The sequence below is a fragment of the Ochotona princeps genome, chromosome 2 (genome assembly GCF_030435755.1).
Source record: "Ochotona princeps isolate mOchPri1 chromosome 2, mOchPri1.hap1, whole genome shotgun sequence".
Taxonomy (NCBI): domain Eukaryota; kingdom Metazoa; phylum Chordata; class Mammalia; order Lagomorpha; family Ochotonidae; genus Ochotona; species Ochotona princeps.
The window spans coordinates 103156502-103184497 of record NC_080833.1 but is presented as its reverse complement, the minus strand read 5'-3'; positions in this window follow the sequence as shown (position 1 = coordinate 103184497).

Here is a 27996-nt window from a genome sequence, read left to right as displayed (position 1 = left end):
ATCATCTGTGTGAACACAGAAGAACAGCAGCTCCTTACTGGAGTGTGGATGCCTTGAGGACAGGGAAACAGCCCCCTGCTCTCCCTGTCCCTTATGGCTTTTAGTGCAGTAAGTACTCAGTGTCCAAATGACAAATCAGAAAGCGAACTTAGAAAGACTGAACAAATGAATTGATCTCTCCTTGGTCTTGATTTACTGGTGCAGTTTCCTGTTCCTTTTATTTTTTTAAGATTTATTTATTTTTATTTCAAAGTCAGATATAGAGAGAGGAGGAGAGACAGAGAGGAAGAGCTTCCCTCCATTGATTCACTCCCCAAGCGACCACAATGGCCAGAGTTAAGCTGATCTGAAGCCAGGAGTCAGGAACCTCTTCTGGGTCTCTCACGTGGGTGCAAGTTCCAAGGCTTTGGGCCATCCTCGACTGCTTTCCCAGGCCACAAGCAGGGGAGCTGGATGGATAGGAAGTGGGGCTGCCAGGATAAGAAACGGTGCCCATAAGGGATCCCAGAGTGTTCAAGGTGAGGTCTCTAGTCACTAGGCCACCATGCTGGGCCCTCCTGTTCCTTGAACTTTGGGATTTAACCACCTATGACGTTGGTTGATTGCCTAACGTATTCTCCCTGCAAGGGATTGTTAGTCTGAAAGCAACGGCTGACTTATCTTTTCCTCATAACCCTGATGACAGTGCTGTAAAAAAAAAAAATAGTTGAAATTTTATAAACAATTTTTTGGAGGAATTGAACTAGCCCCTGATTAGAAATGAAGTAACACACTGTGCTAAAGGGGAAATTGGCCCTGCACATTACTACCAGTGCCTCTCAGGGTATGTGTGTTTTCATGTCACTTTTCTGCTCTGCTCCTGTTCAAGTCTGTTTCTCTAGCCTTTGGCAAAACATCGCAAGCAGCTCGGTTCCCACCACACTCGTTCTAGTCAATGCCAATAGCATTTGTCTTGGGGATCCGTCCTTGCTAATGCCTGCCTTACCTGCTCCTGATGTACCTGGACTATGCGGAGGCAGCCTGGACTCCACTAGCAACCCGCAGACCCTGTGAGAGCAGAGTAGCTTTTTACAACAGCCACCAAACCAGCTAGCATTCGGGGAGAGTTTGTGATGTGGCAGCTGATGAGCGAGCTGCCTCAGAAGATTCTTTAACTTAAAAAATACTTGACAATGCCTTGACTGCATTTGGTCATGACACAGTTGAATAGGTCAGAAGCTTATAGACTAATACATGGAATATTGAGCATTTTGCTGAATGTCATCAACTAATCCTTACATGATAACTGACAAATATACTGCTAGCCCAGTTTTATACATTTCATACCCATGAACTTGTTTCAAGACTCATAACAATCTTTTTCTTTAAAAAGAAACTTGTTTGTTACTTATTTTCATTTTATTTAAAAGGCAGAGACACAGAGAGATCTTCCATCTGCTGGCTCATTCAGCAAATACCCACAATAGATAGGGTTTGGCCAAGCTGAAGCCTGGAATTTAACCCAGGTCGCCCTCCCTGTGAGTGGCAGAGGCCCAAATACTTGGCTCAGAACCTGCTGCCTCCCAGGGTGCACATCAGTAGACATCCAGAATAGAAAGCAGCACCAAGACTTGAAGCCAGACACTCTCACAGTGGTTTAACCCCTGTGCCAAATGCCTGCCCCTCGCCACAATGTTTTTGAGGTAGAGGTGATGTTACTATCCCATCTTACAGGCTAGGAAACTGAAGCCCAGGAAGGCACAGAAAGATGCCCTAGTGATGTCTGCAACACTGACAACGATGGAAGTAGCTGAGACTAGTAAGAAGTCCAGTTCTCCAGCCTCCATGTTCCTCTTAGTTTATTGCCTTTGGAGTAATGATGATGTCATTCTTGTTTTTAAATTTATTTGTTCTTTCAGCAAATAAGTATGATCAGCTGCTTCGCCCTAGTGATATGACAGTGAATAAGGCAGAGGAAATCCTTGTTCTTCTGTTGTTTCCATTCTAGGTGATGACACTGAGCAAGGGCTGTTCACTTGTAAGCAGCGACTGTGGGACCCTCAGGTCTACTCCAAGGCTCTGGCCTGCATGCTGCTTCCTTGGGAGGGTCCCACAGGCCAACCTGGGGAGACCCTGCGAGGACAGTGCTGGCTCTAAGGCGCTCTTATTCCTTCTTACTGTCCTCTGCTCTCTCTCCTTCCTGATCACTTGCCTGTGCTCTCTGGGGCACAGCGGTGGAACTGAGTCTTACTGAAGATGCTTAGGATCTGACACATCACAGAAAAGAACAAGTCCATCACCACACAGACTCGGGGCACAGATTCATTCCTCCCCTGATGGTCCAAACTCTTTTGAACATCACCAGAAAAAACATTAAGTAATCCTCTTGTCTTCACTTCCCCGGCAGTCCTCCCATCCCTTGTCCCAACAAACAAGGCCCTTGCAGTCTTGGACACCAGGAGTTCTGTGTTCCTCAGCCTCTCAGGCCACGGTCCCTCCTCCGGCTGAGTGAAAAACCTCCCCACCCCAAACCCATAGTGTGTGCGCACACACGCGCACACACACACACACATACACCCCATGTCACTTGGCTTTCATTCCTCTGGGCTGGCAGCCTGGAGTTGCTGCACAAACTCTTATCTGCTTGGCTGCCAGCATTCCTTTCAAGCTCCTCCTATGACTCCTTGCTTGGGAGGCACGAAATTCAGTGTAGGTTCAGCAAGGGCCAGCCTCTTGGTCAAGACCTGGCCAAGAGGGTAGTTGTGCTCATGAGGACCCCTATGGAGGATGGTGAGATGCAGTGGTCTGGCAATCAGGCAGTGTGAGGCCTGACCAGGAGCTGGCCTGGGCAGACCCCTGCTGGGTGCTGAGCCTGGGGATGGAGTCTGGACAAGGAACTGCAGACATGAGTTCCACCGAAGGTGTTGCAGGCAGGCCAAGGGTGAGGTTTCATCCTCCCCACAACCCTGACTTGGAGAAGTGGGGGCAGCGGGCACAGGAGGGCTGGGTTGCTCTGTGAAGTGTCCCCTACCACACAGGTGTGAATTTGCACATCACCCAGGCAGCTCTCTGAAGAATCCCTCTTCCCCGCAGGAGTGAACACAATGAGGGTGCCCATCACAAGGACGTTTTTGGTAAAAGCTGCATGGTCCTCCTGGGTTGTAGCGCTGCCCTTCTTCTCTCTGCAACTACGGTCCTTGGATGTAGGGAAAAGCAACCAGCTCCTTCCCAACCTCAGTCCAGGTTGCCTCTGAAAGCAAGGCTGTATACAGGTGCTTGACTATGGGGAAAGGTGCTAAGGAGTAGCACTGGAGGGGTTGGCCTATGACAACCGACATCAGGATGAGGGGGAAGTCAAGGCACAATAACCCCATTCATCTGATCACTCCTGTGGCGTGTGGAGCGGAGCCCCACTGGGGAGGCTCTGAGGGATCCTGTGGAAGGTGGCTCTGGTTTGGAAGCCTGCGAGGTGCTCCCTGTCATCAGCAGTGTGCTGTGCCTTGGGTGTTGACTCACACGCGTGCACAGACTTCCAGGTCTGCATGTGTAATGGAGTGGCTCAGCAGCTTCTCCCAGGCCACAATGGCTGAGAAGCTGGGAGCAGAAAATGATTGAGGTCTAGAGCACACAGGCCAAGACACAGGCTGTTAGGCCCCCTTTGCTCCCAGCTGAGCCTGAGAGTGTGGGTGGCACACTGACTCCCCTCTGCCTTCTTATTCACAGCCCACCTGTCCTTCAAAGGCCAATTCAAGCCTCTTCCATGAGGCTTTTCCAAAAAGATGGACCATCGCCAGCTTTCCCGTTAGTCTGCTGCAGCATGCTCACTGAGGAGCACGCATGAACAGTGTGGTTTGATGTGTGCAATGCCCTACAATCGGTTCGCCCCCTATGTGATAGATGAAGGGCAGAGACTTCATGAACTTCACCCCTGGGACCTTGTGGAGCAGCAGATGCATCGCAAGTCTGTCAGTCATCATTTATGAATTAAATGGTAGGAGAGTGATGAGTAATGACAGTTCTGCAGTTTTCTAGGCTTTACTTCATTGCAGGTGTCATAGTTGTGAGAGTGAAAGAAGAGAATTGCGGTGAAGGCTTTCTGCAGTGTTCTGGATTTCAGAGTTAGCTTCTAGAACCACGAAGTGCTGGACTGTTCTCTGCTGCCCGTGTCTTCCATCGCCCACTCTCACGCCTACCTGTCACACTCCCCTCCATGAAGCCTCTCTGGGCCAGATCCACTGAAATCAACTTCACAAATCTCATCCCATAAGTGTTCACAGTTAACCCCAGTGGTTCTCTGTCCTTTCTCCTGAGTAAATACAGAAGTAATAAGATTCTCTTCCGCAGGCCTCCTAGAATTAGAGATGGTTTTGTCATGCTCCATCCCAAATTCTTTTGCCCATTCCTTGAGGTGCACCATGGAACTCGTAAGTGAAGAGGTGGATTGGAGAGGTAGCCTATGTCACTTGGACTAAGCTTGTTGCCATCTAGGCACAAAGGCATCTGGTCTTTGGAGAACTGAACCCATGACCTCGACCCCAGTGTACAATGCTTTAGTTGGCCCGGACCAGCCTAGCATCTTTTCCTAGTCTCTACCACAGAAAGGAAGCACTAGACATGAATAATAGAAGCCATGAGTAATTTAACTCGCCCAAAACAAGAGCACACAGCCTGCCAGAATCAGTATCACAAACAAGGTGCTGGGAAAACCTTCACATGTGGTGCTGCTAGAAATCCTGGGATGGAATCCTGGCTCTGCCCTCCATAGCTAAGTGATCTTAGGTAACTCAGTTGACTTTTTTTTAACTGGGATTTTTTTTAAAGGCTCAAATGAGGTACTATAAATGAAAGTTCTTTTAAAGAATTGAATGTGAGGGCCCAGTGTGATAGCATAATGGTTAAAGTCCTCACCTTGAAAGCACTGGAATCCCATAGGGGTGCCCGTTCTAATCCTGGTGGTCCTGCTTCCCATCCAGCTCTCTGCTTGTGGCCTGGGAAAGCAGTCGAGGACAGTCCAAAGCCTAGGGACCCTGCACCTGCGTGGGAGAACTGAAGGAGGTTTCTGGCTCCTGGCTTCAGATTGGCTCAGCTCTGGCCGTTGGAGTCAGTTGGGGAGTGAATCATCAGATGAAACATCTTCCTCTCTGTATATATCTCTTTCCAACAAAAATAAATAAATCTTTAAATGCTCCGTAAAGCTTCTCAGTATCAACCTCAGCGATGTTCACCCATGTGAACGGGTGGCAGCTAACTGCCACAGTCAAAGTTGCCCGAGCCTGAGGAATGCAGACACACATCGGGAGAGCTGACAACTATGAATTGGGTAGATCCACAAATAAGATGTATGCAAATATACTGAAACAAATTGTTCTAGAAAAATTGTTTAAAAATCAAATTTTCTAGAGCTGATCTTATGGGACAGTGGATTAAACTTTTGAAAGTAGTATCCCATTATTAGAGGGCCTAGCTGTGCTATTTCCAACCTAACTCCCTGCAAATGCACCTGGCAAAGCAGAGATGATGACCTAAGTACTGGGCTCCTGCCATCCATGTGGGAGAGCTGGAAGGACTTCTGGTTTCTGACTGTGTCCTGCCAGCTGTTGCAGGCATTTGGGGAATGAACTACTGGATAGAAGATCTTCTCATTTCTTTCCTTCTCTCCATGCCTCCCCTCTCCCTTTCTGTACTCTGTCATTCAAATAAATGAATAAAGATTTAAAAAAAAAAAAAAGCAAATTTGTTCATATTGACAGAAACTATCTTCCTGTAAATCCCACTTGATTTGAGAAAATGTGTAGAGTCTGATTGGGGGTCACGCAGACCATACACAACTAATTAATTTTAATTCTCACATTTGTCTAATACTTAGCAAAACAGAGAAGCTAGAATCACTCAAATTTGTAAACCTATAAAACGTTTGGAGTTCAGGGGAGGCTGAAAAAAGCAAACAAACAGGCCATCTTAAACAAATCAAGGTTGAGAAGATCAGATCTAATCCACTAGAAAAATCATTAAGGCGGGGATAGATGAGACAGAGAATAAAAGAGAAGGTTCTGTCACTTGTCCCTTTGACATTTGTTTAGATGTGGTAGCGTGTATCCTAGCTACTGAAATACAGAGTGGATTCCTGGTACCAGTTGGTCTACTCGCTCCCTTGCTGTTCAGGACTCAACCATATCCTTCTATGAGGTCTGCGATGATCCCTGAGAGGTTATGACCCTGCAGCCCGTGCACACACACACACACACACACACACACAGTCTGGGAGCAGCCCACAGCTAGTGACTTTTTGGAGATAAGCGTAAGAAACTAAGTTCTCTTATCTCTAGAAGGAAATTCTGGGGTCATTCAGGCTCCAGAGCTCCCCCTGGGATCAGTTTAAGGCTGTATCCCTGCCCCCTTCTATTCCCCTCCTTGCCAGAGGTTTTTCTGGTGGTCCCCTCTCTCTCTCTGGAAGTCCTCTGAGTGAAATTCTCCCTCCAGAGTCCGCTTCTAAGAAGCCAACACCAAGCACATTGGAAGCAGCCCGTGCCCTCTGAGAGCTTGTCCTTGAGGGTGGGGATGGGGAGTGGCAATGGACACAAGTGCAGGTACAGTGAAGTAACCAAAGTAACTGCCCGGAAAATGCGAAGTGCTCTGGGAGCAGCCATGGTCACGGACTGCTTCTCAACAGCGGAGACTTTCTCATCTAAGGGCTAAAGTATGACTAGCAGCTGGCTGGGTAAAGGGAAGGGGGAAAGGATGTTCTAGGCAAAGAGAAAAAGAAGGTGCTGAGGTGTGAAGTGGCGGTGGTGGCGGTGGTGGGGGTCTGTAAGCTACACCTTCCGCATTGCAAAGGGTTTGCTATGACTCAAATCAAGCAGGGACAGTGGCAAGACAAGAGATGAAAGAGGCTACCCTGGCCCAAATTATGAAGGGACTAGAGAGATATTATTATACTCTATTCCCGGATAAAGAAGGGACAATACAGGGATTTAATGTTCAAAGCAACAACAAACCCTTGGGCTGTAGCATGGAGAAAGGACTTAACAAGGGCAAGGAACACACTGGTTAATATTTCAGTCACAATATAATGGCTGAGGGCTAGCATGTTGATATTAGGGGCATATAGTTTTAAGTCACGGCTCCAAAGTATACCAGTTTGGACAAACTATTCTCTCTGAAACTTAGTTTCCTTAACTGTAAAGTGGGGCTATTCACAGTACTCCCACTGCGCAATCAGAACAGGTATGCACACTGAAGTCTGTGATGTTTAAACAAGGTTTTATTATTTATTGTTTGGTGACACTGGACACCTGGAAACATCATCAAAATTATGTCATTTTCCATGTGATCTGAGCTTGGGCAGCAACAGAAGTGGAACGACATAGATAGTTCCAGGAATCGCAGGAGGTAGAGTGAAAGAGACATGGACATTGATTGGATAGGAAAGCGAAGGAAAGAGAGGAGTCAAGGATTTCTGACAACAGGTGGATTGTAGCACCTTTCACTGAGAGAAGACTTCAAGAGAAAGAGGAGTCTAACTGGAAGCTACAGTTTGGAGTTTATTGTTATGGAAAAACCCACGGACTACTCCAAGTGGAATCTTTTCTTTCTTTCTTTCTTGCCTTCTTGCTTTTTTTTCTTAGATTTATTTATTTTTATTGGAAAGGCAGATATACAGAGAGGAGAAGACACAGAGAGGAAGAGCTTCTGTCCATTGATTCACTCCCCAAGTGGCCGCAAAGGCTGGAGTTGAACCAATCTGAAGCCAAGAGCCTCTTCCAGGTCTCCCACGCAGATGCAGGGTTCCTAGGCTTTGGGCCGTCCTCAACTGCTTTCCCAGACCACAAGTAGAGAGCTGGATGGGAAGTGGGGTCACGAGGAATAGAATTGACACCCATATGGGATCCCGGGGTGTTCAAGGTGAAGACTTTAGCCACTAGGCTATCGTGCTAGGCCCCCAAGTGGAATTTTCTGACAAGCAATTGCAAGTGTGGGCCTGAAATTCAGGAGAGAGCTGAAGAAGACATAATGAAGCAGGGTGGAGAGGACAGTCCAGACCAGCACTACTGAGGACAGAGGGCTAGGCACTGTGTGGGGACTCAGGACACAAGGATGGGAAAAGATGGCTCCTGTTCCTTGTCTGCTGAGGGAAGAGAGTTATTAGAATACAATGGTGTATTTTTAACTGAAGCTATTGAGTGTGTTCTGGAAGCAGAAAGAACTGAGGATGGGAAGAGTACTCTAAAGACACAGTAAAAATTTGGGAGCTAGGCAGCAGGGTGGGGACGGGGTAAGGCAGGAAAGGATGGGTCTCTGGAATAGCCTTAGCAGAGATAAAAGCACATCCTTGGCGGAATTCTGCGGTGTCTGGTTTCTGAACATGCTAGCACAGAATCTTCAGCGTGCTGAGGGGCTCTCTGGAATTCAATGTTGCCATACAGGGGGCGGTTGAAATCAAGCAGACCCTCTACTAGACCAGACTGCCTGTCTTGGTTTGTAAATTGGGACTGTGTGCAAGCTTTATTTCAGTGGGGTGTGAGTTTAAGTGTGGAGGCGAAAAATCTGATTAACTATGGTCTAAGTACAAAGAACCTGAAGTTCAGGGAGGTTAAATGACTTGCTTACGGTCACACACCTGTTGAAGGATCAAGCTGTTCCCCAGGACCTAGATTTTTGATTCTCGGGCCTTTTTACCCCACCCCTGACTGTGTGGGGGACTTTGTACTTCTAATTTGCTGAGTTCATATTCATTTGTATCTTCAGATTTTTCTGAACTACAGTCAAAGAGATGTGTACTCCCAAATAACACGGGAACAAGGCAGGGATGCCTCTTGCAGAGCAGCAATTCATCTCATTGACTACACCTGGGGTTTCCACAAAGCCACTTTCCTCTCTCTCTTTGGACTCTGCTGGTGGCGACAGCAGAGCCTTAACCCAGGAAGAACCCTCCTAGCCTTGCTGGGGACACCAGCTTGGCCCTGCAGAGGAATCCCCCCTTTCACTGCGCTTGAATTTCAACAAACACTGCAGCCTGGTGCTTGAAAGCCCTGCCTTGACCTATGCTGAAAAATAATTTTCAAAAAGGTGGACTCACGATTTTCAAACAGATTTGCAATGAGCACCAGCGAGAGATTTTGACTTGGTCAATGAGGGAATGAGGCAGCTGGCTCAAAAGAGAGTCCAAAGGAGCAGTCCTGTTTATAGATGAGGACTATTGAAATGAATGTACCAAAAAAAAGAAGAGACAAAACAAAAGGCAAACCGTCTACTTCCAGAGGGTGTGGGAGTCAATTGAACCTCTACCAGAAATGATCGAATTTGCATATCTACACAGGAGAATTATTTTGCAATGCTGTCAGTAATCTACAATCCACAGAGTTGTAAAATCCCTCCCATAGAATCCAAATCAGATATTGTTGAAACATGTGCTATAGAAGATACCTAGTCTTCCAAAGATTTGCACATTTTCCCTCCTTCACCTAATAGAAAAGCTGAGGTATCTTTTACAAACAAAATCTGGCATCTTTGTTGTCCTCACATAGAAAAACACACAAGTGTGTATGTGTGTATGTATGTTTGCATACAATTAAAAAAGCGTCACAGAACCGTTCTTTACTACATGCAGTGTGCCCTGATACTTCAAATTCCATTCTTTCCTTAATGCTGGAACCGATACAAATTAAAGACTATTAATGTATTGCTGCCTACTAATGCATTAAAGATTCAAGGCTGACAACCGGGAGGACTACACCAATGCTCCTCAAACTATTTGTTGAAAAGAACTAATTTTTAAAATATTTAAGTGTTTTATGATTTTTACTTCTTTATATATTGGCTGGCATAAAACACAATCAAAATAAATTGTCAGAAGAATGAAGATAAAAACATTCCCACTGACTTACATTTTAAAGCCTGATTTTTATTATTAAATTCAGTGGACCCAAACTGTATGTTGGGGTCCTGGGTGGTGGCCTATCAGCTAAAGTCCTTGCCTTGAACGTGCTGGGATCCCATAGGGGCTCTGGTTCTAATCCTGGTGGTCCTGCTTCCCATCCAGCTCTCTGTTTGTGCCCTGGGAAAGCAGTTGAGGACAGTCCAAAGCCTAGGAACCCTGCACCCACGTGGGAGAACTGGAGGAGGTTCCTGGCTCCTGGCTTCAGATTGGCTCAGCTCTGACCATTGCGGCCACTTGGGGAGTGAATCATCGGATGGAAGATCTTCCTCTCTGTCTCTCCTCCTCTCTGTATATCTGGCTTTCCAATAGTAATAAAATCTTAAAAAGAAAAACCTGTATGTTGAGGGGCTGACACGATAACTTAATTGACTGATCCTCAGCCTGCAAGCATCAATATTCCATGTGAATGCCAGTTCATGTCCTAGCTGCTCTACTTCAGATCCAACCCCCTGCTTATGGCCTGGGAAAGTAGTGGAGAATGGTCCAAGTCGCTGGGACCTTCTGCCCACATGTGAGACCTGGAGCTCCTGACTTCAGATTGACTAAACTCCAGCCATTGCAGCCATTTGGAGAGTGAATTAATAGATGGAAGATACTTCTGTCTCTCCTCCTCTCTGTAAATCTGCCTTTGCAATAAAAACAAAAACAAACAAATAAAACTTGATGTTGAAAAAGGTCAAATTTCCACTTCAAAGGCTTGCAAATACTTGATCCAGTTTCTATCCACTGGAGAACAGCGGTGGATTCCACTGATTCTTGGACCCCACTTTGTGTAACACTGATGAGATGACTCCTAATGGCCTCTTGGTGCAGCACACAGGGACTTACTGTGCTTGAGGACTTAACCTTGCTTCAAGCTACCTCAGTCAATGGTGGCTTACCCATTAGGAAAAAGCACTGGAGCTGCCTGTGTTAGTCGTCTCCCAGGGAATGAAATGACGCCTGGGCCCTGGAAAGATCTGAGTCGGAGCTGCTTCCTGATGTCTGTACTCAATTCACAAGCACTGCTGGACTGTTCTCTCAGGCTGCTCTGCTGTTTTCATCTTCCTGAACACAGGTTTCTTGTGACTCTGATTGATTTTTTAAATGGAGTCTGGTAGTTCAATTTCCTGAGAGAACCATACTGGCCTATCCATTCATTCATCTGAGAGTGTATCCACTGGTTCCTTCCCCAGATGCCCACAATGTTCAGGACTGGCTGGGGCTAAAGCTGGGAGCCAGGAACTCAATCCAGGTCTCCCATGTGAGCAGTGGTAATCTGATCCATCACTGGTACCTCCCAGGACCTATGTTAGCTCGAAGTTGGAATCAGCAGCCAGGAGCCTGAGTTGGCTATTCGGTCTAGGCGTGGGTGTCTTCAATGATAATTATTGCTAGACTGTATGCCACCCTGTATTGCCATTTCTAATCACTTCTGATGGGATTACGTGCCAAAATTCAGATTGGCTGTCTTTCTATCACGAGTTGACTGTGCCTCAATCATGGCACGGAAAGAAAACACTAGAGGTATAGAAATGGCCATTGTCTTTGAAGGAACAGCCCAAGCCCTCTTTCTTCAACACGGCTTGCAATGGGGAAGAGGAAGCCAGGAAACCAGTGATCTTCTCAAAAAGGCTTGGAGAAAAAAACTGGTCCATTCACAATGCATTTTTTAAAATCATGTTTTGTTCTTAAAAGGCAGAGTGACAGAAAGAGAGAAAATGAGAGAAAGTGAGAGAGATACAGAAAACCTCTGTCTCCTAGTTCACTCACCAAATGGCCACACCAGCTAGGATTGGCCCAGGAGCCAGACACACCACCATGGGTGGCAGGGACCAAGGACTTGGTCTGATGTACATTAGCAGGGAGCTGAATTGGAAGCAAAGCAAATGGGACTCAAACCAGCTCGCTGAAAAGGGATACTGGCTCTATATACCATGACTTAACCCACTGTGTCACAATGCCTGCTCCATCTAACATACATTTTGCTCTTCATTCCCAAACCCTGAATAACCTAGAGATTACTCCAGAGGAGATTGAGGACAGGTCACAGTGTCACTGTCACAGGAGCCACTCTGACAGACCCTTCCAACATCACCACTATCTTACCCTAGAGCCAGATTAGAGAGAAACAGGGGACAATTAACCATACTCACTAGGCTGCTTCTTCATTTCTTTTGTGACTTATGCTTCTGAAGATGTTTGCAAGCCTCCCCACTTTTGGTTAGACAGGTTTATTCTATCCCCCTTATAATGCAGGTCTAATTCCGAAAGGATGCAGATAAACTCAGTGAATGGAACATATAGTAACAAAAGTGTATTGAGAAGGAGATAGTGGGCAGTGGGCAATTTTCTCCTTTAAAGCTAAGAGAGAAAGAATCATTGCCCGCCACAAGTGAAACTCAAATCTGAGAAAATTACAGCATAATCCATGTCCTGTACTTCCAGGGTTGCCCATGAATAGTCACAGCCAGTTACATCAAATCCTTGAATGCTGGAATCTGTTCTTACATCTCTATCCCATATTCTTTCATTTATTTCATTTCATACCAAAATGAACAGGCACATTACTTGATGTGTAGATTTCTTAGGCTTGTCCCCATCTTTCATATATAAGATGTGATGTGTATAAAGTGCTTAATACAATGTCTGCCGCATAGTAATCACTCAACAAATGTTAACTCCGACATGCATATGTATTAGGCTTATACTATCGAGATTGCTTGAGTTATTTTTTGGGTATGTAGCTGTATTGATGCACGCCTGGGTTATAGCTTTCTCCCTCATCCAATATAATTCTGCCTTCCTCTTAGGTTTCAAGAAGTGATGTTTGCTGTGGTGGTTTCTTCCACTAGTTCTCAAGCTAGAGGATGTCTTTTTACAGTCTAACTAACTGCTTGCTGTTACTAGTACTCGAAGTGCTCTGTGAGCGGTGGGCATCGGCTGGCTGGCTGATTTACTGCCTCCTCCCTGCATCCCATTATGAGCTTTCATCACTACAAATACCAGAAGCTCCTTCTCTGTGTCTCCTGCCATCCAGAGCAGTCTTCCTGGATCTTCCTGCCTCATTGATTCACCATCTCATTTCACCCCTTCTTCTTTTCTCTGGACTTTCTAACTTCATCTTTCTCCCCAGATCATCATTTTTAAACCAAGAGTGCATGCGTGTGTGATGCGTGTGTATGCACACACACGCATACACACACTATTGAGTTCTGGAAAATAATTTCCATTTGCTCCTCTATCTTAATTTGACTATAGAGTTATTTCTAGTATAGAGTTATTTCTAGTATAGAGTTATTTCTACCAGTATAAATGAGATGATCATTCAAAGAGAAACTCACAAAAATGGGAGAGTTCAAAAAAAACTTTCATGGAAATTAAACATATACTTTAGAGCAGGAGCTGAATCTATAGTGTTGCGGGGTGCGAGAGAGATCTCTCCAATAAAGCAGTCATTGTTAATTAAGCTTGGTGATAACAAGGCTCACTAGAAATGAGCAAATGACAAGTATGGCAATCTAGTCTGAATCAAAACCCTGAGAGGAACAAATGGTCATTACCCTGAAGTCCATTTGTTAAACTGAAGACCTATGATCCAGCTTCCTCAGCTATATAAGTTATCCTAAGAAACATATAGTGAACAACCTGGACACACTTACAAAGCTGCAGACATTCACCTTTCCCTGGCTTCTCTGCCCACATTCCATTACTACTAAGCCTCACCTCCCCTGGAACCCTTGAAAGTATGCAAATGAGAAATACAAAGCATCTTAGCACGCACACCTTTACTGTCCCACCCAAGCAGTGAACAGAGGGTGAGGAATACAGACATACAAGGGCCATGTTCAGGGGCTACCTGTCCTCAGAGACTGTTCACAGGAAGCCAGATAGCAAGCAGGTACCGGGGAGGCCAGAGTCGGAGTGCTAGAGGGAAGGAAGCACGCAACCGAGAGAGAGAGAGAGAGAGAGAGAGAGAGAGAGAGAGAGAGAGAATGAGAATGAGAGAGACAGCGCCCCTCCGTATCATGGGCGTTGCAAAGGGAGTGGTTATGCAACAATGCAATACCGCCTCCTCTCAGGCTCCGGGTGATGATAGGTGAGTATCTCAGGTGGGCAGAAAGGATTGCATGGGTGGGGAAGGCATGGCTTCCAAGCTTGTGACCCTGAGCTAGCTGCTACCCCACAACAATAGGAAGAAATTTCCCAGCTCATCTCTCTGAAGCTGCATTTGGGTGAATGTTTTTAAAAGAATTCTCTGAGTATGAAAGGGGTCGAGGTGGGAGGAAGCCTTGGCCATCTGGATGAGAATGATTCAGATGTTGAAGCAGATCTATGGAGTTAATGAATTTCACAGTCCTTTGCCCTCACTTCGCTTTGGTCTCCATCTAGGAACAGACACCTGGTGTGAAATTGTTCAATGGCAGACCTACGAAAGGCATGGAAAAAGAGGCCAAGCCAACTTCTTTGCAATCTGCTGATCTTGTAACATAGAGCGGGTACCTCTACGAGGGAAGGTAACTCTCACTAGAGCACCAAGGTTCTTCAACATTTTTTTTTCGTAAATCAAATCTGCCCTAATTACAGGATTTCATTGTATTTTCATACATACAATAATCTGCTTTACCCAGTAAATGATTCATTTACAATTCAATTAAACAGCAAGGAGTAGAAAAATGTTAAAATAAACATGTGTTTAAATAAGACACAATGAGTATAATTAGACAGAATGCATACCCGGATCTTAGTGTTTGATATTCGTGATAATACAAAGTAGGTCATTTGAGGCTGTGCCACTTATCAGGAATTAGATGACCTTTAAGTGCCTGCTAAGCTGGAGAGTCTATGATTTTGTGATCTGAATGAAAAATGAAAAATTTAGTGCATCATCTAAATGTTGACAAGAATCCAGCTGTTTGATGTCAGGTAGACAAAACACCCAGACAAGTGACAGAGGCAATTTCATTTTCCTCCAGATGTTTTTGCATTGTATTGATTTGGCTTGATGCAGAGCACAGTTAAGTCACTTACTAATGATTTGTGGAAAAAATCTGCTAAACGCACTGGCAATAAAATTGCTTAGAGGCTTGCCATTTTACTAATTTACATTTACACAAACGTTTTTGCTACTGCCCTGTGACAGCTTCAGAATTCATGACACAAAACATTGTCCATGTGGTTCTCTCCATTCTCTGGCTTCGTGCTTTGCTCACTGTCCGCTGTCCACCCTGGTCCCATGTCTGTGTTAACCTGAGCTCTGACCTTTGGCAGAATGGCTCCTCGATCACAAGCTTTGTGGCTTTTGTCTTCAAAGTGCTTCTCTTCCAGGCGATCGCTGTGGCTCTGGGCTGTCGCTATCTGGGCCAAGGACTGGCAAGAGTCAAGTTTCTGACCATCCTTAGGTTGATGACAGTTCAGATCATTAGAGCCCCCACAGCCTCCATTCATCCCACCATGATCATGATCAACAATCCAACTCCTCCAGATTTGGCTGTGATTCCCAGGCCTGGCCAGGGCAACTGATGCTGACTAAAGTCCTAGCCACAGACATAATGTAAGCACTGTCCCTTGGGTTCGCAGCTGCAGCTCCTGTATGCAAAGCCTGCACCATTGGCCAATCAGCCTCTTTGACTCAGCTTCTTCCAGTTGTCTCAACTCCCATAGACTCTCCCAGAGCCTGATTGCTACCCATCCCAGGCCCATCTGGTACCCCTCACTCCCCAGCTGTCTCCAGCTTGCCTACTCAGTTTGAAACTGTGCTCCTTAAGCATCTTCTTCTGCGGTCCTTCCCGACTGCTCTGCCTTTACCAGTGTTTCCCTCTGCCTTGACACAGGCAGTGTTACCACTCAAACCCTGCCTGCATCTGGATGGTATAACCTTATAGGTGCCCAGAGGGCTGGTTCTAGACCAAATTGCCTGTGTGATCTTGAATAAGCCTCAGCTCCTCCCAGAGTTCTCCTGTCCTAATCTCAACATGAAAATGTTGGACTAAATTAGGTCTGAGGTTCCCGCCAGTTCTAAAATAGTATTATCTTTCTAATACAGTTATCTCTGTGATACAGCTGGCATCCAAAGTGCCCCTGCTCATCTGGCTGTTATGCAGGGATTTTTTTTTTCCAGTAGGGGGTTGGTCATGTGAAAAATATAGCTCTGGGACTGATATCTTGAAAAACTAGAAAATGTTTCTGCGAGTTTTCTCGTGTTCACAAGCCCCCTCATTTGGTTCTGTGTTGAATCAAAAACTCAGATTTAAGCATGCACATTGTGACAGTTGTGTCATCTACTCAAACTGACCGCTAGAGATAGGTGTGTGGTGCACTGCATTAAGCTGCTGCTTGTGATGCTTACATCCTGCATCAGAGTACCTGAGATTTAATCCTGCCTTCACTGAAAAATTTTTTTATTATGTGTTACCGGAGAGTCAGATTTACAGAGAGAAGGAGAGACAGAGGAAACAGCTTCCATCTGCTGGTTTACTCTCCAAGTGACCACAATGGTCAGAGCTGAACTGATCTGAAGCCAAGCGCCAGGAGTGCTCTCCAGATCTCCCACATGGGTGCAGGGTCCCAAGGTTTTGGGCTGTCCTCAACTGCTTTCCTAGGCAAGCAGGGAGCTGGATGGGAAGCAGGGCTGCCAGGACATGAACCAGCGCCCATATGAGAACTTAGCACATGCAAGGTGAGGACTTCAGTCACTAGGCTACCGTGCCAGGCCCCTGCTTCTTATCTGGCTTCTTGCTAACCACCTAGGAGGCAGCAGATGATGACCCAAGTACTTGGGTTCCTGCCAACCATGAAAAAGACCTAGACGGAGTTCCTGGCTTCTGCCTGGCCGAGCCCAGGCTGTCACAGGTATTTGGGTAATGAACCAAACAGATGCAAGATCTCTCTGTGTATTTCCCAATCTGTGTCACTCTGCCTTTCAAATAAATAAGGGGCTGATGTGGTGGCTCACAGGCTAAGCTTCCACTTTGAAGTGTTACCATCCTACATGAGACCCTATTCATGTCCTGGCTGCTCCACTTCCAATCCAGCTTCCTGCCTATGGCCTGTGAAAGCACTGGAATATGGCCCAAGTCCTTGGGTCTCTGCACTTACACAGGAGACTTGGAGCAAGCTTCAGGTTCACTGACTCCGGGCTTCGGATTGGCTCTTCTCCAGCTGTTGTGGCCAATTGGAAAGTGAACCAGTGAATGGAAGATTTTTCTCTCCCTCATTCTCTTTGTAAATCTGCCTTTCAAATAAAAAATAAATTAAAAAACAAATAAATACAATTTAAAAATAATCCAAAATTATAATGAAATATATGCATGTCTACATACAAAGTACGCGTGGAGAAAGGTGGAGATCAGTGTGGCATCCTGAATGTTATGCTGGCAATGCTGTCTTTGGGACCCTGGATTTACACTGCTCATTCCATATGAGCATAACATCCACAATAAATATATAAGAAAATTGAGTATATGGATGGTGTTTGGATGCTTCTAGCATTTAGCATTCCAGATAAGCCATTTTCTATGGTATAGACAATTTGGTCTTTCCTGGTGAAGTTGCTCCAAGGAACATCCATTAAATGCTCCCTCACCAAGTCATGTGGATACCATCAGGCCAATACACCTCCAGGACAGTTTTCAGGAAGACACAGAGAGTGCTGGAACACAAAGAGAGTGCTGGAACAGAGAGGAGGTGAGAGGGGGCACTTCCACACCTTTTCCTTAAGTGGAATAATCAATGGGGATTTTTCTTTCATGACCATGATTGCTTTTATCGTTTGAGCAACTGATTGGCTTTCCATAATGTACACCTGTTGGTGGAAAAAAAAGCTCACTTGAAATCAACCCTAGTTTGGGCTTTTAAGCTCCAGGAGGGTTCTCTGTAAGAAACTCTATTTCCTAGTTGAACCATAACAGAGCAAATATGTGTCTTGCAAGGCTACAGTGGGTAAGACTGGGCTGCTCAGATCTGTTTGGAGCTAGCAAGTGAAGTCATTCTGTGTTGATGAGACAAATCATTGAGGAAGGTACAGGACATGATCAGGAAGGAATGGTTCCAACTCAAGAACTCTTTCACCATCATCCATCTTATTTGTCTCTTTCCCCCTCTTCATTTCCATTTCAGCTGCCATCATCCAGTAAGCCACTGACTTAGGGTTTGCTTTAAAAACCTATCAACAGGGCCCAGCGCAATAGCCTATTGGCTAAAGTCCTTGCCTTGTACACACTGGGCTCCCATATGGCGCCGGTTCTTATCCCGGCAGCCCTGCTTCCCATCCAGCTCCCTGCTTGAGGCCTGGGAAAGCAGTCGAGGATGGCCCAAAGCCTTGAGACCCTGCACCTGCGTGGGAGACCTGGAAGAGCTCCTGGCTTTGGATTAGCTCAGCTTTGGTTGCTGTGGCTGCTTGGGGAGTGAATCATCGGATGGAAGATCTTCCACTCTGTTTCTCCTCCTCTTTGTATATCTGACTTTGCAATAAAAATAAATAAATCTTAAAAAAAAAAAACCTATCAACATTCTGTTCTTTAAATCAGCTTCTCCAGGACCTCACTCCAAGAAATTTCTGCCCTGACATTTCTGTTATGAGTGAAAGAGAGAGACTCTTAGGTTGTTAGGAACAGAGATGCTAATCCTTGGTGCAAAGGCAGCTATTCAGATCCTTCTGGATATTTTCTGAGAGTAGAATCAGTCCACAGAACGAAACTGCAAGAGCCTTGGACAAGTCTCCGCTGGAGTCACCTGATGGGAGTTGGAGCCATGGTTTCTTGATGCTTGAAAAGCTAACATGTCCAGAAATAGAACAAGTCCAGTGGGAAAGTGATGAGATATCAGTAATGCAGTATTTTGTTGTTGCTGCTGTTGGGGTGTGTTCTATAGTTCTTTAGCTTACAAACCATAACCACTCATATTAGCACATGTAACTTCTACATTCAATCAATATGAGTAAGAAGTAGTAATCATTATTTCTGATTTGCAGTTTATTCATTCATTTGATATATTTTAGAATTTTTAAAGGATTTATTTATTTTTATTGCAAATTCAGATACACAGAGAGGAAAATCCGTCAGATGATTCACTCCCCAAGTGACCACAGTGGCCGGCGCTGCGCTGATCCAAAGCCAGGAGCCAGGAACTTCTTTTAGGTCTTCCACGCGGGTGCAGGAGCCCAAGGCTTTGGGCCATCCTCAATTGCTTTCCCAAGCCACAAGCAGGGAGCTGGATGGGAAGCAGGTCCACTGGGATGAGAACCGGCACCCATATGGGATTCTGGTGCATTCAAGGCGAGGACTTTAGCCCCTGGGCTAGCATGCCAGGCCCTTTAGGAGGTTTTTAGGTACAGTGCACTATGTTAAAATTTCAAGATACTATAGGAGCCAGTGTGCTTAGCAGACAAAGCTTCCATATACAATCCTGGCATCCCACGTGGGCGCTGGTTCATGTTCCAACTGCTCCATTTCTGATCCAGTTCTCTGATAGTGGTCTGGAAAAGGCATCAGAGGAAGGTCCAAGTGTTTGTGCACCTGTCATCTACTCAGGAGAACCAGATCAAGCTCCGGGCTCCTGACATCAGCCTGGCACAGTACTGGCTATTGCAGCCATCTGTGAAGTGTGCCAGCAAGTGGAAGAGCACTCTATTTTTTTTTAAGATTTATTTATTTTATTACAAAGTCAGATATACACAGAGGAGGAGAGACAGAGAGGAAGATCTTCCATCCGATGATTCACTCCCCAAGTGAGTCGCAACGGCCGGTGCTGTGCCGATCCGAAGCCGGGAACCAGGAACCTCTTCCACGTCTCCCATGCAGGTGCAGGGTCCCAAGGTATTGGGCCATCCTCGACTGCTTTCCCAGGCCTCAAGCAGGGAGCTGGATGGGAAGTGGAGCTGCCGGGATTAGAACCGGCACCCATATGGGATCCCAGCATGTTCATGGTGAGGACTTTAGCCACTAGGCCACACCGCAGGGCCCCACTCTATTTTTTAAAGGTCTATTCTATTTATTTGAAAAGCTTAGTTACAGAGAAGAACACACACACAGACACAGAATGAGAATGAGAAAGTGAGAGAGAGAGAGAGATCTTCCATCTGCTGGTTCACTGCCCAAATGGCCACAATGATCAAGGTTGGGCCAGAGCAAAGCCAGGAGCTGGGAGTTTCTTCTGAGTCTCTCACGTGGGGGCAAGGGTCCAAGCACTTGGATCGTCTTCTGCTGCTTTCCTAGCTGTGTAAGTGGGGAGCTGGATGGGAAATGGAGGAGCTGGGACATAAAGCAGCATCCATTTGGGATGCCATCATCTCAGATGGCAGTTTTACCTGTTATGCCACACACCAGTCCTACAACTCTCTTTCTCCCCCATCTCTACCCTATGATTCTGATTTCAAGAAGTAAGTAAATGCTTCTTTGTTTTAAAGACGCTACAGCAGAGGAGACTACAACAATAGGTGAAAAGTCATTGCAGTGGAGTGTGCTAGGTTACACTTGAGGGAGGTAATGCTGTCGGGACAGAGCCAGCAGAAGAACCTAATCTGTTCTCAGGAAAAAAGGAATGACATGTAAGCAGACACTGGAATAGCATTACAATTCAGCTATGTGAATGTCACAAATACAGTTACAATATATAGAAGACCAGAGATGAAAAACCAGAGGAAGAAGGCAAATGAACTACAACTGGTGATCACAGCTGGGCGAATAATGTTGGGAAATGAATTAGGAGAAGCCCAGGGTGTGGGCCACTCTCCCATGACCAAGCCCCACCCTCACTTTCAGGACCCATGTGCTCTCGCTCGGATTGAACAGAAGAGAAATAACACATACTCCTGCTACTGCTGCCATGGATTGCAGTAACAGATACAGGGAGACTACATCATAGTGTCCAGATGGGGCTGAAGCCAACAGAACCTACCAAACCAACAGCTGAAGCCATAGCTTCAGGCAAAAGCCTTTTTGCCATGAGGGTCATTTTTTAAAAGCAATAGGAACACTTGACGCGTCAACTGTACAAATGTCAATGTAGGAATACAAGAAGAATGGTAAGACAAAGGAGTATGATCACTCTTGTAACAGGCTTTGTAGTAGAACATATTGATGAAATGCCTGGTAAAAAACTCAAAATAATCGGGCCCGACGGTGTGGCCTAGTGGCTAAAGTCCTCGCCTTAAATGCTGGGATCCCTCCCAGTACCTATGAAACTGTGTCACATAATACAATGTAATTAATGAATTTAAAATAAAATTTAAAAAAAATTAAAAAAAAAAAATAAATGCTGGGATCCCATATGGGTGCCGGTTCTAATCCCGGCAGCTCCACTTCCCATCCAGCTCCCTGCTTGTGGCCTGGGAAAGCAGTTGAGGACGGCCCAATGCATTGGGACACTGCACCTGCATGGGAGATGCGGAAGAGGTTCCAGGTTCCCGGCTTCGGATCTGCGCAGCACCGGCAGTTGCGGCTCACTTGGGGAGTGAATCATCGGATGGAAGATCTTCCTCTCTGTCTCTCCTCCTCTCTGTATATCTGACTTTGTAATAAAAATAATAAATCTTAAAAAAAAAAGAAAAAAAAAGAAAAAATCTTTAAAAAAATTCAAAATAATGATTGCAAGGAAACTCTTAATTATTATGAGAATATACAGAAAGTTCAATAAATTAGGTAGATAATACATAATAATAAATAAAAAATTAAATGAAGAGAGAAAGGGAGGAAGAGATCTTGGAAAAGAATCAGATGAAAATTTTGAAAGCAAAGAATTCAGTAAGACAAATAAAAAATACAGTTGAAAACCTCAACAATAGAGTAAATCAAACTGAAGAAAAAACTTGAAGATGGGTATTGTGCCCAGTGCGATGGCTCGATTGGCTAAATCCTCCCCTTTGAAGTGCCAGAACCTCATATGGGCACCAGCTCGTGTTTCAGCTGCTCTACTTCTCATTCAACCCCCTGCCTGTGGCCTGGGAAAGCAAAGGATGACCCAGGTCCTTGGGACCCTGAACCACATGGGAGACCTGGAAGAAGTTCCTGGCTTCAGATCAGCTCATCTCTGGCTTTGTGACCACTTGGGGAGTGAACTAGCAGATGGAAGATCTCTCTCTCTCTCTCTCTCTCTCTCTCTCTCTCTCTCTCTCTGTAAATCTGCTTTTTCAATAACAATAAATCTTTCTTTAACACAGGTCTTATGTCACTTCCCAGTCAGACAGGAGGGGCAAGGGAGAAAGAGACAGGGAAATAAGGAAAGAAAGGAAAGAAGGAGGGAGACAAGGAAGGAAGGAAAGAAAGAAGGAGAGAAAGAAAGAAAAAGTAAAAAAGAGTGACAACAACTTTGAGACATTTAGGACACTACCTAATGAATAGTATAATTAAATGAATAGGATCACATATTGGGAGTTCTAGAAGGGGAAGAAAATAGGAAAGGCATAGAAAATTATTTAATGAAAGCCTACCCTCCAAAGTTCCTCAGTCTTGGGAGAGATATTGACCTTCAAGTACAGCAAGTCAGAAACCAGACAGGGAAAGAAGAGATAGGGCACCATGGCATTGTCAAACTGTCAAAGGTACAAGGCAAGGAGAAACTGTCAAGAAGTGCAAGAAAAGAGTGCCAAGTCACATTTAAGATAACCCCTGTTAGCCTATCAACATGTTTCTCAGCAGAAAGCTTACAAGCCAGGAAGGCACAGAATACATATTCCACGTAATGAAAGGAAAAACCTGCCAACCAAAAAAAAATATGCCCAGCAAAGCCATCCTTCACAAGTGAAGAAGAAATAAAGGCTTTGCAAGACAAGCCAAAATGGAAAAAATCCATCCCTATCAGACAGCCCAACCTTACAAAAGGTGCTTAAGAGAGATCTACATCCAGAAACAAAAGCAAGACAACTACCATCATGAAAACACATGAAAGTACAAAACATGCCAGGAGAGTGGGTACATGGAAAGAAATCAGACCTTGTCAGCGCAGCAAAGCACCAGACAACACAGCTGAACAAGAGAGGAAGAAAAGGCCAAAGAATATTCAAAACAAACAGGGAAAAATGTAACAAATGTCAGGACCAGGTCTTTACTTATCAATAATAATCTTTACTATAAGCAGATTGTAGACCAGAGAACGGATTAAAAAAAACTGTAAAAATATACTGTTTCTAAGGACCTCACTTCATGGTAAATACACACACAGATTGAGAGTGAAAAGATGAAAAAGATATTCCATACAAATGAAAGTCATAAGTGAGTAGGTGTAGCTTTACTTTCATCTGACAAAATACACTTTAAGACAAAAATTGTAGAAAACGGCCAAGAAAGTCACAAATGATCAAAGGATCTATTCAACAAGAAGCCAGGAATGAGACTTTTCCAGGTCTCCCATGTAGATGCAGGGGTCTAAGGACTTGAGCCATTCTCTGCTGCTTTTCCAGGCCATCAACAGGGAGTTGGATGGGAAGTAGAGCAGCTGGGACATGAACTGGCAACCATATGGGATGCTGGCCCTGCAGGCATAGAGTCTCCATTTGCCCAGACAGTTGTTGTGATCATTTGGCTGGGGTAGTTGTCCATATGTTTTGTTCTCCTTTCTCTGCTATGGTACCAAATGCCCTCTGCAGGCTCCAATGGGGCTGCCATATCCTCTATGTGCATCAAGGCCTGCTATCCACCACTCCATCTTTTACACTGAGGAGGACCAGTTCTCACAGCTGGACCCAAGGACCTGGACCAGGTGATCCAGGCCCCACCAGACCCCCACCGCCGGGGACTCATGGATCAGCACTCACCATGCAAGTGGGCCCAAGGACCCAGGCCAGGCGACCTGGGCAGCACCAGACAGTCTGCCCTGGGCAGCCCCTGACTCTTAACAAAGGTGCTAAAAACACACGCTGGAGAAAGAAGAGCTTTATGAGTTAATGGTGCTAGGAAAATCAGATATCCACATGCAGAAGATTGAATCAACAGATTTATCCTTTATCCTATATAACAAAAAGGCTCAAAACAGATCAAAGACATGAGACCTTAAACTGTGAAGCTACCAGAAGAAAATATCAGGGAAAGACTACAGGACACTGGTATAGGCAAGGATGTTTTTGTATAAAACTAAAAAAAGACATGACAAAAGCAAAAAGTAGACAAATCTGTTTATATCAAAGAATCTTCTCTACACAGAGGAAACAACCTAGAGAATGAAGAGACAACTTAAAGGTTGAGTGAAAAATATCGCAAAAATATTTTCAAACTATTTGTCTTACTAATGATTGAGATCCAGAAAATATAACAAACTCATGGCCCGGCACAGTAGCCTGGTGGCTAAAGTCCTCGCCTTGCATGTGCTGGGATCCCATAAGGCCACCGGTTCATGTCTTGGCAGCTCCACTTCCCATCCAGTTCCTTGCTTGTGCCCTGGGGAAGCAGTAGAAGATGGCCCAAAGCCTTGAGACTCTGCACCCAAGTAGGAGACCCAGAAGAAGCTCCTGGCTTTGGATCAGCTCATCTCTGGCTTTTGCAGACACTTGGGGAGTGAATCACCAGATGGAAGATCTTCCTTTCTGTCTCTCCTTCTCTCTGTAAATCTGACTTTCCAATAAAAATAAATCTTTTTTTTTAAGATTTATTCATTTTATTACAAAGTCAGATATACAGAGAGGAGGAGAGACAGAGAGGAAGATCTTCCGTCCGATGATTCACTCCCCAAGTGAGTCGCAACGGGCCGGTGCTGTGCCGATCCGAAGCCGGGAACCAGGAACCTCTTCCGCGTCTCCCATGCAGGTGCAGGGTCCCGAGGTATTGGGCCGTCCTCAACTGCTTTCCCAGGCCACAAGCAGGGAGCTGGATGGGAAGTGGAGCTGCCGGGATTAGAACCGGCGCCCATATGGGATCCCGGGGCGTTCAAGGCGAGGACTTTAGCCACTAGGCCACGCCGCTGGGCCCTTTGCTCTAAATTTAATCTCTAATTCCTTTTACCTTAAATTTTTGAACCAGCCTTGTTTATACACCAATGGAATATTATTCAGTCATGAAAAATGCAGTCCTAACATTTGCAACAAAAGGATGAAACTAGAGCTTATTATATTACATGAAATAAGACATATACAGAGAGGCAAGCACTTTATGTTCTCTCTTACAGGTGGAAGGTTTTAAAGAAAAGTCCACCTGAATGTAGGCTAGAGATTGTGAGAGATTGGGAAGAGTCCGGAGGCTATGGAGACAGGTTGGGTAGCGGTGGAGAAGGAGGCATTTCCAATGCTCCACAGCCCAGTGGGGTGACTACAGTGCACAGAAACATGTACTTTATGAAAAACAAGGAGAGAGGAACTCGAAGGCTCCAAACACAGAGAAATAGTAAAGAAATGGAAATCTTAAAGACCTGATTTGTCAGTCCATGTTGTATATGTGTGCTGAAATAGCACACAGTATTTATAAAACTGTAGAAGTGTTATGCATATCTTAGTCAAAATAAAAACCAAAACATTTCTGTTTTTAAGAATTTTTATTTTATTTTATTTTTTAATTTATTTACTTTTATTGAAAAGTCAGATATACAGAGAAGAGAAGAGACAGAGAGGAAGATCTTCCGTCTGATGATTCACTCCCCAAGTGAGTCGCAACGGCCGATGCTGTGCCAATCCAAAGCCAGGAGCCAGGAACTTCCTCCAGGTCTCCCACATGGGTGCAGGATCCCAAGGTATTGGGCCGTCCTCGTCTGCTTTCCCAGGCCACAAGCAGGGAGCTGGATGGGAAGTGGAGCTTCTGGGATTAGAACCGGCGCCCATATGGGATCCTGGCGTGTTCAAGGCGAGGACTTTAAGCCGCTAGGCCACGCCGCTGGGCCGTTTTTAAGAATTTTAAAAGAAAAAGCAATGAAGCTGGAAAGCAAGGCAGGAGCCAGGTCTTTCAAGGGCTTAGCTGCCATGTTAAGAAAGATGAAAGAGAGTTAAATGAATGAGAAGTAGAAGAACGGGCACTAGGCTTTGTAACTTGGGCAACTGGTGTGTGGATAGTCGTGTGATTTTACTGGGGTAGAAAACCAAGGAGCAAGAGCAGGTTTTGAGGGAAAGACGATGAATCCAGTTGAGGGCATGTCATGTTGAAGATGTCGTGTGTCACTGCCTCGGGACAGCTGGAGCCACAGCTGTGGTCTCAGAGGAGCAGCCTGGACAGAGGATAACAATACAGTGGCAATGGGCCCACAGGGGCGCTTCGTTAGGCACAAAGAAGTAGGTGATGTTCCCCAGGGAGAGTAGGCAGAGAAAAGGGAAATAAGCCCCAGATGGAGCTCCAAGAAGCCCCGAAAGGGAGAAGACTAGAGGAAGAGAACCTGTAGGGGAAATGAAGAAGCATGCTAAGGGACTAGGCACTGTGGTGCAGAGGACTAAGCCGCCACCTGTGACTCTCGCATCCCAAATCAGGGGTGGTTGCAGTTTTAGCAGCTCTGCTTCTAACCTAGCTCCTGCTAATACACCTGGGAAACCAGTGGAAGAAAGCCCAAGTACTTGGACCCCTGCCACCCAAGTGGGAGAATCAAGGAATTTTAGGCTCCTGGTATCAGCCTGGCCCAGCTCCAGTTATTGTGGCCATTTGGGGAGTGATACATGTCGGAGATTCCTCTCTGTCTCCCTTTCTTTCTGCAACTCTGTCTACCGAAAATATAACAAAGAGCCTGATGAAAGTGGCATTGTGTTTTGTCTTATGAAATTAATTTATGTTTTTGGAAAGTCAGATTTACAGAGAGAAGGAGAGACAGAGAGAAAAATTCTTCATCTGCTGCTTCACTCCCCAAGTGGCCACAACGGCCGGAGCTGAACTGATCCAAAGCCAGGAGCCAGAGGGCTCTTCGGATCTTCCACGTGGGTGCAGGGTCCCAAGACTTTGGGCCATCCTCGACTGCTTTCTCAGGCCATGAGTAGGGAGATGGATGGCAAGTAGAGCAGCCAGGACACAAACCAGTGCCCATAAGGGATCCTGGCACATGCAAGTTGAGGACTTTAACTACTAGGCTATTGCACCAGCCCTCCAAAAAAAGGGGCATTATGAAGTGGGCATTTTGACCCAGATTATTGGGCCACAACTTTTGATGTCCAAGTCTCATATCAGAGTGCTGGTTAGAGTGCCAGTTACTCAAGGCTCCTGACCCGGCTCCCTGCTCAAGTGCCTGGAAGGCGGCAGATCCTGACCCAGGTACCCAGGTTTTTGCCTCCTCCTTTCCCATGAGAGACCTGTGTAGAGTTTTCAACTCCTGCTTTCAACTTGACTCAACACCGGCTGCTGTGTGCATTCAGGCAGTGACCCGTAGATGACACGTCACTCTGCTTTTCAAATAAAACTTAGAAGAACAAGAAGCAGAAGAATCAGCAGCACATTGTTCTGTCGAGAGAATGTGCTTTAAGATCAGCCTCTGCTGGCTGTCTCTGGGCTGGTTATTTCAGCTCTCCTAGCCTTGGCCTCTTTATTCTAACATGGAGCAATAGTCATACCTACCTCATGGACCAGTATCTAGAAATCCATCTCACTTCTGCCAGGCAGTAAAGCATCCTTGGCTATATGTCAGTTATTTTAGTAAGAATAATGGTAACAATAAGAAACAGTAGCAATTAGGAAAGTTGGAAGAATACCAGCTGAAAGCTGAGGGAAAAGTGTTGAGACAAGAAAAAAGTGGTCAATAAGTGCAACGGTGCTGAGAAATCAGAATAAAACAGCTGAAAGGGGCCTATTGGATTCAGCTATAGTGGGCCATTGATGACCTACGCGGGACATGTTCCAGCAGCAAGGTCTGGGAGGGGAAAGACCTGCAGATACTAACTGTGGGAGAAACAGATGATTAGATGGGTTGGGTAGCTCAGCCAAGATCACATAGCTGGCAAACCCAACTGTCAGAAAGTGATCCACCCTCAGATCAGCAGACTCCACATCTGATTTGCTTTCCACTTACAGAAGCCAAAGACGATAATTTAACAAGGTCAGTAGAATTCCATGGCTTGTGCCGAGTTAACTGAGGAGAGAAAGGGAAAAAAAAAAGAAAGAAAGAAAGGCAGGAGGAATACACGAGTGGGGGGAGGGTCTATCAGAAGTCCGAAAGTGTCAAGGAGAGTACCTAGGCAGACATTCCCAGGAAGGAATGGAAATTGGATATAAAAT